Raw genomic sequence first — 10,548 nt, 5'->3', positions numbered from 1 at the left:
GGTCTTCTTTCTGAACACCTACACAATTTTCCTCATCATACTGTTCTCTCCACTGATGCCTCCGGCAGCTGTGAGAAGGCGGCGATTGGGATATATTCGCAGGATCTGGCTTGGAGCTATTCCGTTCGTATCCGTGATTATGCTTCTATATTCTTCGTAGAGTTTTTGGCTATTGGTTTGGTTCTTCTCAAAATTCCCAGACATGTAGCACGGGTTCTTATTCTTGCAGACTGCCTTTCAGTTTTAGGCTCTCTCCAAAACTCCGGAAAATCTTATTGAATCGGCCGCTTAGGTTTTTTGTTCTGTGCACAGTGCGTGAGATCCGCTTTGTCCGGGTACCTGCAGGCATTCGGGTGTCTATTTTAACGAGGTGGCTGATTTATTGGCAAGGTCAGCTCTCAGCGCTCCAGTAATCTATCCCGTCCCTCACCTCATTCTGTTGGTACCTTCACGTTTCCAGTGGTTCCAACGTATTTCAGCCAGCTTGAGTGATCCGTCGCTCAATACCGTGGATTTTCACCACTTAAAGTACCGATGGGATGTCCGGTGGTGTAAATCAAGGCGTTTTGAAGTGTCAATGACGCTTCTGCGATGCAGAATCCCTCACTTTAATTTGTACTTACGCAGGTACGGGTTCCCTGCGACAAACCTTTGTGTCTCATGTGGGCAAGTTGAAACATTAGACCATTTTCTCCTCTCTTGCCGGCGGTTGTTCAAGGAAAGCAGTATTTGGAGGTCCCTCTTCCAGTCTCTTCCAGGTCTTCTCTCGTTCGGTGCGAGTGCCAAAGAATTCCCGTTAAGCAGTGTTTGTGGCTACCTTCATGATTACATAAGTGCGACTGATCGGTTACCTTGTTAGCTGTATACAAAATTCTGTCTCATGTCCAAGATGCTTGATTCTATCCCTGGTAATTTATATTTCTTAATTTTAATTGAATTTTCCTATATTTATCTTGATTCAGTCTTCTACGCCGCCGCCTCACGTCTCTTTTTTTTCCCGTGCAAATTCTTCATTGGCAAATCTGCACTGTACCTTGGCCAGTCACCCCGCGTGGGTATGTGCCATATTTACTGAGGTGAAGAAGAAGAGTTGTGGACTACAAATACTATCTGTACTTGTGCTCTATGTGTTTTTTTTTGTCTGTTTGCAATGTAAGCCATTACTAGGTGGAAAGGCATGCACGTAATGGACATACCCTGTGCACATGAATGCGGAAAGCTGGCCATGGTTGTCCAAGCATTGCCAACAAAGCAACGGGACCTTCAAGAAACAGGATATGGTTGTGACCCCTCACATGCAATGATTTTCACACAATTTGAAAATGTGGCAATTTACAGCAGTCCCGTGGTTATATTGTGGCAAAACAAGCCAGCTCATTTAGGCGGAAACATTTTTAGAGGCTGCCAAAAAGGAACATGTCAAAAAGTTACACATAGCATCCTGTTTCATTGATGATGTTTATATGTGTGGTAAACGATATGAACAAGCATCTCTGTGTTGGTTAACTGCTTTGCTATCCACGCGCTGTCATGCAGTGCATACGCAATCACAGTCCAGTGACTGCAGAGCGGTCTGCAACCAGTAACTTGCAACTATACTATGCAGCAAGCTTCTTTGCACGGTATTTGTTACATTTATCGAACGATGAGATGGAATTGGTATGGCTATTTCTACACAGTGCATTTCCTAAAGACTCCTTTCTGCCATACTGTACTTTTTACCCAAAAAGCTTCCTACAGAGTCATTTAAATTGCTACGTATAAAGATGTTTGTAGCAGGTGTGTGAGCCCAAACAAAAAAAATGTTTTAATTTTCCTTAATTCTGCAGTATTCCTTATTATCACGACATGGGCATTTATATGTTGGTACAACTTTTTTCAGGCATCACAACTGATGCACCGATGTGTTTCGTACTAATTCATCTTCAGACCTTTCATGTCTGTTGGGTAAAAAAAAAACGAAATAATAGTTGGCTGCATTAGTTTTCACTGAGATAACTACCATCACACAGCATGCTCTTGAAATTCCTCTAGCTGCCTGTAATTGGCTTCATTGTATAGCTTCATACTTGTTTCATTTAAACTCTGCACACTGCTCTTTTCACCGCACATGGCGACATGGCACGCGGAGCCCCGTGGGAATGGGCGAGGAGGATTCAGAGGTCGGCTGCTGCTTCCCTGGAATCCAAACACAGCTATAGGCACCTGCAGTCACGGTTAATTTCGGAAAGGCAGCTTTCCCCGCTTCCTTTCGTCGTCTTGTCCGTCGCGTGTCGCGGCGAACCCGACAAAGGGGAGGCCATCAACCCTCCTTCCCCTCCCTTCCTGAAGCAGAGGAAAGATCCGGCAAATAGTTTCCTGGAGACGTCCTTTTTTTTCAGTGGGGTCAACGAGGGGTCAAACAACAGGCCCAAGCAGTGTGAGGCAACGTTCTCTGTTCATTCTAGAGACGCAAGGTTACACTGCAAAATGAAACCTTGTCTTTCTCTTCCAAATGCAATTTCATTTCATTTTTACAAAATGCAAGTTACATCCTAGAGAGATGCAAGGGCTAAAAGCTGCTAAAAAGCAGCTTGACTGGGCCCAAGCGCCTCTGAAATGGCAGTACACGACAAACGCACTTCAAGCAAAAAAAAAATGTTTACATATACGTATAAAAAAGCATTAAAACATGTTTACGTGCTTTTAACGCAGCGCTATCCACGTTCTTTTATTGATGACACCATAAGCAGAGCTTCAAATCTGAACCGTAGTCAAATACTCCAGGGGTACCGAAGAGATAATCGAAATGATTACACTACAAACCTTATTCTCACATTTAACAGTAACGCACCGAACATAAACAGAATTCTTAATAAGCACTTTAACATTCTCCAGCAAAGTCAACGACTATCGAAAATATTTACATGCGCACCCCGCGTGATTTACAGGCGTGCCAAAAACATTCAGAATCACCTAGTCCACTCCAAGGAACACAAAACCCCAAAATATGGATGCCAGCCCTGTGGTAAGGGTCGCTGCAAAGTTTGCAAGCACATGCAGACTACGTGTTCCACAACTAGTACGAGGTCAGTTTTCCAGCATTCAATCAACGGCAAGTTTGACTGCGACTCATCAAACATTATTTACCTTCTTGAATGCACTTTGTGTTACCAGCAATACATAGGACAGACAAACACTGCATTCCGCATTCGATTTAACAATCACCGCGCACACACCAAGTCTCTCCCCAATCTTCCCCTATCCAAGCATGTAGACTCAGAAGGACACCCATTTGACCAACTAAAAGTAACAATTATTCAAGGGTGCTTCAAAAACGGGGGAGAACGTGAACAACGTGAATTCTATTTTATCCACAAGTTTAATACTAATCAAGAATGTCTTAACGAAAAGCCTGGTATGCTTTCTTTTATTCACGACCTCCAAACAAAATAATACTACACCTCTCGTTAATTGGCTAACTCAGATATACCCTTTATAACTCCTAGTGTATATCCCAGGCAATCATACCCCTCCTTGCTTACACTATCCTGCCTCGTGCATTATTGATAAGCTTTGACGTTCTTTCCTTGCATTTTCCAACAATTTTGAAATCTTTGTACACAGCTAGCCCAGCCCTCCACCCCTACAAACAAGTATTCCCGACGAAGTAGGTTCAACGACCCGCCCAGGGAGAGGGGTGCACCGTTCAGTGAAACCCAGACCCCCTGAGTAAGTTCTTACACATGTGCTCGTTAACGTAGCCCACTCATTCCTTAACGTTCTAGCCCTCGGCTCACCGGAAATTAGTGAGACCCCCCAAAAGGCGCCTGGTTTGGCCTGTTCGTCGCTGCCAGTGTCATTTGCGCAGCGGCGCCTCTTTGGCCACGCATCTGCAGCGGCGCCCATCTTTGTGTTTGTGCATTTTGTTTGTGTCTTGTTTGCACGTTTTGCTTTCGTACGCCTGTGGTTGCCCGCTGCCCATATCGCGGGCACCGTCTTCCTCTCCCTTTCTCTCGTTTCGCCATCTCCTTTTTTTACCCCGTCCTTCCTTACTAGAATAGTTCCCCCCTTTTTTCTTTTCTTTCTATTTTTTGCTTCCTCCCCCAATCTTGTCCCAGTCTGCTCCCCACACCCCTATCTTTTTTTTTACTTTTTCAATTTTTTGAACTGTTGTTGCTATTTGCTTGTTACACTCCTTTTGCCCTCCTCTGCAGCTCACAAACTTAAAACGTCCATCTGACTCGAGACCACTAGTCCTGAAGAAGACCGCACCGCGGTCGAAACGTTGATAAATAAATGTGTCGCTGTACAAGTACCCACTTCTCTTAAATCTCTATCTCTCTATATTCGAACAACCACAAATATATTAGAACAACCACAAAAACAACGAAGCAAGTGACATATAGATTAAATGCAATGAAAACAATGAGCGTGTATGTTCACTAACAATACTTTACAGACGCATGAAAACAAAGAGAAGACCCGAGAAAAATAAAGAGAAAAAAACACTCAATAGGCATACATGGCACCGGCAGACAACAGAGGCACATAAAATGCAACCTGGCTATATATTAACAAAATACATTTTTAACTCGCTTGGTTTAACACTAGCCAAAACTTTGTACTTATTAAGAGTGGTCGGTAAATTGTGTTCAAGCGTTTGTAGTTCATAATTAATACGAAAATATGGAATATATCAGAGATCGGTGTTTCAGGTGTAGAGTCGATTCGAAGCGGTCCTTAAATGTGTAGTACGTATTAAGAAATCTCTATAAGCAGGAGAAGAATGGTAAAAGAACCTCAAAATGCGAAAAACATATATATGCTCAAAACGAATTATGTTATAATTTCTAAAAGCAGTTTGCGTTGGAGAGACAGATAAGGAAGGTTTGCAATGTAGCGGATCATTTTCTTCTGCAGAACCTGTATTTTTATCACATTTGTTTTTGTGGTGGTTACCCAATCAGAGTTACGGAACCGAAAAGAGCATGATAAATTTGAATTTTCACGTGAGTGGGAAGGAGCCATCGACATCGTGTTAGAACACCTGCTACTGAAGAGAGCTTTTTGCAAATATTTTCCACATGCCGGTCCCACCTGAGATGCGACGAGAAAGTAACTTCGAGGATTTTGTGGCTGTCTACAATTTGAATTTCTTGACCTGCGTATTTAGGAGCGCGTTGTAGTTCGACTGGCTTGTTCCTTGCACAGAAATTATTACCTTAGTCTTTGTAGGGTTTATTTGGAGGCAATTAGAAGAGGACCAGTTCTCTAGTTTCGTAAGGATTACGTTGCACTCTTCAATTAACTTGTTTATGTCGTGACCAGGGATTAGTATACTGCAATCATCGGCGTATAGAATAAATTTCTCTTTGTCATAAATATGCACAATGTCATTTATATAGATGTTAAAAAGCGTCGAGCCCAGAATGCTGCCTTGAGGCACACCATTTCGTACCGCCACAAAAGAACACTGATGGTTGTGGATATAGACAGATTGTTTTCGACTTTGCAGGTATGATTTCATGAGGTCTAAAGGTGTTCCACGAACTGCGTTTTGAGAATGGAAAGCCTTACTAAAATCAATGAAGAGTTCGACAGTGAGAATACCTGCTTCAGTGTTTTGCAGGATACATTCCTTAAGTGATAACAAAGCCGTTTCTGTCCACTTGCCCCTTCGGAACCCAAATTGAGCATCAGACAGGTTTTGTTTTGCATTAAGAAAGTTCACTGGACGGGAAAAGATTACTTTTTCCAAGCCCTTTGAAAACATTGGAATCACAGATATTGGTCTATAATTGGACACTACATCTTTATCTCCCCCTTTAAACACAACTGTCACTCTTGCTTTCTTCATTTCTTCCGGGTAAACTCCCGTTTCAATTAACAAATTGAAGATGTATGCAAGCACAGTTATAATTAAAGATAGTACATATTTGACTGGTTTTATCTGAATATTGCCAACATCTAAGGCTTTGCTATTACTTAAATTCATAAAGGTTGTACATACTTCGGTCTCATTGGTGGGCTCAAGGAAAAGGCTTTCGAAAGGGCTACAAGATGAAGGAACATCAGGTAGATGCATCATAGATAGATGGGTAGTTGAAAATTGCTGTTGAAATGGTCAGCAAGAGCCTGACCGGATAATTCAGAGCCCTTATAGATTATTCGTTGAGTTGGCGCATTTTTCATATTGCGACGTAACCAGTTATTTACAACTTTCCAGACAGCGTCTGAATATTTCATTCTAACATCAGAGAACAGTTTATGATGTTACGTAATCTCAGCGCGCCTAAGCTCAGCATTTAGTTAATTTCTTGTTTTTTTAAAATAAGATTAGAGATTCTAGAGAGGGATTCAAAGAGGCATGGTTCAACTTGTTTCTTGTTCGTTTAGACTGCTTAATGTTCTTGAAGGGAAAGTGCTTAGAGTATATTTCTACAAAAAGCTTGATAAACTCTTGAATATGCATTATTTGAGTCTTATATCGAATAACTAGGAGTCCTGTCCAAAACCATTTCAGCTTGTAATCTGGGTACCCCCAACCTTTCTTTATTTGCGTGTAACTCCTGCCCTGCTTCACCTTTGCCATTGTAGCCGCTATTGATTCTCAAGTACCATACACCATCTTAATATTAGCAGTTCCTAATTCAAGCCTTCTGCAGGGTTTGAAAGACCGATTGGAAATGTGGAGAACACGTGCACAGGGTGCAAAGCGCGTGATCTGCCAGGAAACACTGAGGCGGCCCCGAAAAGGGCCTTTATTCAAGGTTGACAGCCGTTTTGTGCCTCTTCACTTGGCAGCGACGACACAGCGTGTGCGGTCCCCATGGTTTTGCCCCAGCTGTCGAAGCAATCCTCGGGCACGACCTTCGACATCTGATGTTTTTATTCAAAAAACACAGGGACCAAAGTCGTGCTGTATGCAGTGCGATCGCCATGTGGTTCCATTGACGGCGAACAATCGTCCACCTAGCCCGGCTCTTTGGACGGATTCAGGAAACGACTGAAAAGAACAGAAGTAACGAGCAAACAAGTTAGAACGCAAAGAAACGAAGGCGCTCTGCGCTAATGCTGTAGAGAGGTCTAATATGTAAATTTTCACGGCTGGCGTCGATTTATACAAAGCGCGAGTAGTCGCTACGGAAATAAACAAAGGCGCACTGGAGCTGGGTAAGTCTGTAGCTACAAGCACGAGTTTTTTGTCTCTACCGCTGATTTCCACACCGCGCGATCGTCATAACTTTTCTTGGACTTGCTGTTGAAGCTGACAGCGATCATAAAATTAAGGGCGCCGACTGTAGTCGCAGAGGCTTGCCATTGAAAGGAACAAAGCCATGCACTTTGTCAACCCGGCAACGAGGGCTAGCTCGAGTTTTAGAGCCGACTTGGACAAAGCGCGAGACGGCGCGCGCTTCTAACGCTTGCCAACGCAAAGAAACAAAGGCGCGCTGCGCTGGCATAATGCTGTAGCGAGGTCTCATAAGTAAATTTTCACGGCTGCCGCCGATTTCGACAAAGCGCGCGAAGTCTAAGGAATTAAACAAAGCTGCTCTGCACTGGCAGACGGCGGTTCAGCTGGCGGCGCTGGCGGTCCTCAAACCGCGCCTTATGTGGGTCGTCGTAATGCCGTGGCAAAACTTTGAACACCAGCACGACACTGGCCACGTGCTCCTGCAGCAGTAAAATGAGGTCCTGGAATGCGCAAGGCATGTAGGTAAGCGGTACAGCACTACATGAAGCGAAATTTGAGATAAAATGCGTACCTTTATGCGGGTCGTCGTAATGTCGTGGAAGCGAGAACTGCAGAGAAATTTCAGCTGGCTGTCGCCGACGAGCGCACCACGCAAAAAAGCGATACCTGGACAGCTCCCGAAACGCGCGCGCCGCCGCCTAGGCTCACGAAGGGAATGCCCGCGGACCATGCACGCCCGGCGGCCGGCCGGCCAGCCCTAGCGATTCCCTAGGCCCTCTAGGGACAGGCCGAGAGAGGCGCGGCGACAGGGAAGTGTATGAGGTTAGGCCCCACCCTTTTGCACAGGATGGCATCCACTACGGTGGTGCCACTGGCAAGAAGGTGGGTAGTAGGATAGGTCGCCAGGCAACAGCTTTTTTGGGGGGACCCAGAGCTCTGATGGAACCAGTGTAGAGAAGGAAGAATTAAGATCAAACGGACAATGGAACCATAGGGGAAGAAAGAGACGCAAGCGCCAGGGCCAAGTTAATTCAGATATAGGTTTAATTAACATGCAAGGTGGCAGGAATAGACTGAAATGGGAGGAAATAGAAGAACAGTTAAGACAGGAGGAATTAATGGTATATGGTTTAGCGGAAACACATCTTAGAGACATGGAGCAACCACCCTGTAACCCAGACTACGCATGGGAATATTGCAATAGAACAGAGGGCAGCAGAAAGGGAGGTGGAATTGGGGCATTCATTCATAAAAGTATGAATTTTCAAAGGGTTAGACTGGGATGCAGGGAACATTTATGGCTAAAAGGAACAGTGGCAGGCAAGCTAACACTCCTTGGCTTTGTATACCTGTGGACAGGGGTCAATGCCAGAGAGGAAAACAGGAAAATGTTAGAATGTATTGCAAGCGACATTGATGAGCTAGGAGGACCGGGCGAGATAATTATATTAGGTGACATGAATGCACACATAGAAGACCTGGATGGGTACACGGATTCGACAGGAAGCATGCTGCAGGACATGTGTGACAGGCATGATTTAGTTGTATGCAACAGCACCGAGAAGTGTGAAGGGCTCATAACATGGGAGGCGGGGAGTCTGCACTCGACGATAGATTATGCACTAATGTCACAGAGGATGTATAACAGATTAGGGGTAATGAGCATAGATGAAGATGGTTCCAGAAGTCTAGGTAGTGACCACAAGCGTATCAAGTTGAGCTTCAGAGGAAAAAGCAATGTAGGACTGAAGCAAGATGAACAATCAGGGGGAAATTTTTACTCAGAAAAGCAATTGGAAGTAGCAGCCAAAAGAATCGAGAAAGTAATTTTTGAGGATAGTGAAACAGAATGGACTTATACCAAATTAACTCGATTACTGGAGCTAGAGCTAGCTAAGGTGCGAGTAAAGTTAAAAGGGAAAAGACGCAAACCCAAGAGTTGGTGGGATGAGGAGGTCAAGAGGGCAATAGAAAAGCGCAAGGAAGCATCCAGGGAACACAGATATTCCAAGAAGAGGGGGGAACCAAAACCCGAAGTAGACAGAAAATGGGATACCTTCATAAAGTGTAGAAGGGACGCATCCTATTTGATTAATGAGAAAATTAGAAGAAAGGGTGCCCAATGGATGTCAAAAGTAAATAAAAAGGATAGAAAAGCAGCCCAAAAATTCTGGAAACATCTAAATGCAATGACTAATAAAACTAGGCTAGAACAAAGGTTTATTGTTACAGATGAGGGTATTCGACTAGAAGGGGATGAAGCAATAAAACACATAGGAACAAGGATGACGGAAAAATTTTCAGCAAAGCACGTGGTACATAGTTTATCGAAGGAGGATAGACCGGTTACAGCAATAGCTTCACTTGAGCAAGGAGAGTGGGAAAGGGCAGAGAAGAAGGTTCCTAGTGGCACATCAACAGGACCAGATGGGATCCCGATTATGTTGATAAAGAAGTTAGGACCAAAATCCAAGCAAACATTAATACAGGTAGTGAACAAAATGATAGTGGATGAGAAAGTCCCCGATGAATGGCGATTAAGTAGAATGAACATGATATATAAGGGAAAGGGGGACAAAGCAGACGTAAGTAACTATCGCCCCATAACAGTGACATCTGTGGTTTACAGGGTGGTGATGCAAATTATAAAGGATAGACTGCAGGCTTGGGTGGAGAACGAGGGGGTGTTAGGGGAACTACAGAATGGGTTCCGGAAACAAAGGAGGTTGGAGGACAATCTATTTTCATTGACACAGTGTATAGAAATTGCGGAAAAGGAACATAGGCCCTTATTGCTAGCATTTCTGGATATTAGGGGAGCCTATGACAACGTTACTCAGGAGCATTTGTGGGACATATTGGGCACATTGGATGTGGAAAATGGAGTAATTAATCTTTTAAAAGATATATATAGAGGTAACAGAGTGCTCATAAAATAGGAAAAAAATGTATCAGGGCCTGTAGAGATACAGCGGGGGCTTAGACAAGGATGTCCTCTGTCCCCTTTGTTGTTCATGTTGTACCTGCAAGGTTTGGAAGCCAAGCTAGAGGGGAGTGGACTAGGCTTCAACCTATCTTTTTTCAAGCAAGGGGAATTGATTAAACAGACATTACCGGGACTAATATACGCGGACGATATAGTGATAATGGCTGACAACAAGGAAGACTTGCAGAAGTTGTTAGACATATGCAGTACAGAGGGAGATAGATTAGGCTTCAAGTATAGTAAGGAAAAATCTGCAGTCATGATATTTAATGAAGAGGGCGGCGAGCATAGAATACAGGAGTTCGTGCTAAAAGTAGTGAATGAGTACAAGTATCTTGGGGTGTGGATAAATAACAGTGCTGAGTATCTGACAGAGCATGAAAAA

Source organism: Amblyomma americanum, chromosome 1 (genome assembly GCF_052857255.1).
Source record: "Amblyomma americanum isolate KBUSLIRL-KWMA chromosome 1, ASM5285725v1, whole genome shotgun sequence".
Taxonomy (NCBI): domain Eukaryota; kingdom Metazoa; phylum Arthropoda; class Arachnida; order Ixodida; family Ixodidae; genus Amblyomma; species Amblyomma americanum.
The sequence above is the reverse complement of the archived record's forward strand: the minus strand, read 5'-3'. Positions refer to the sequence as shown.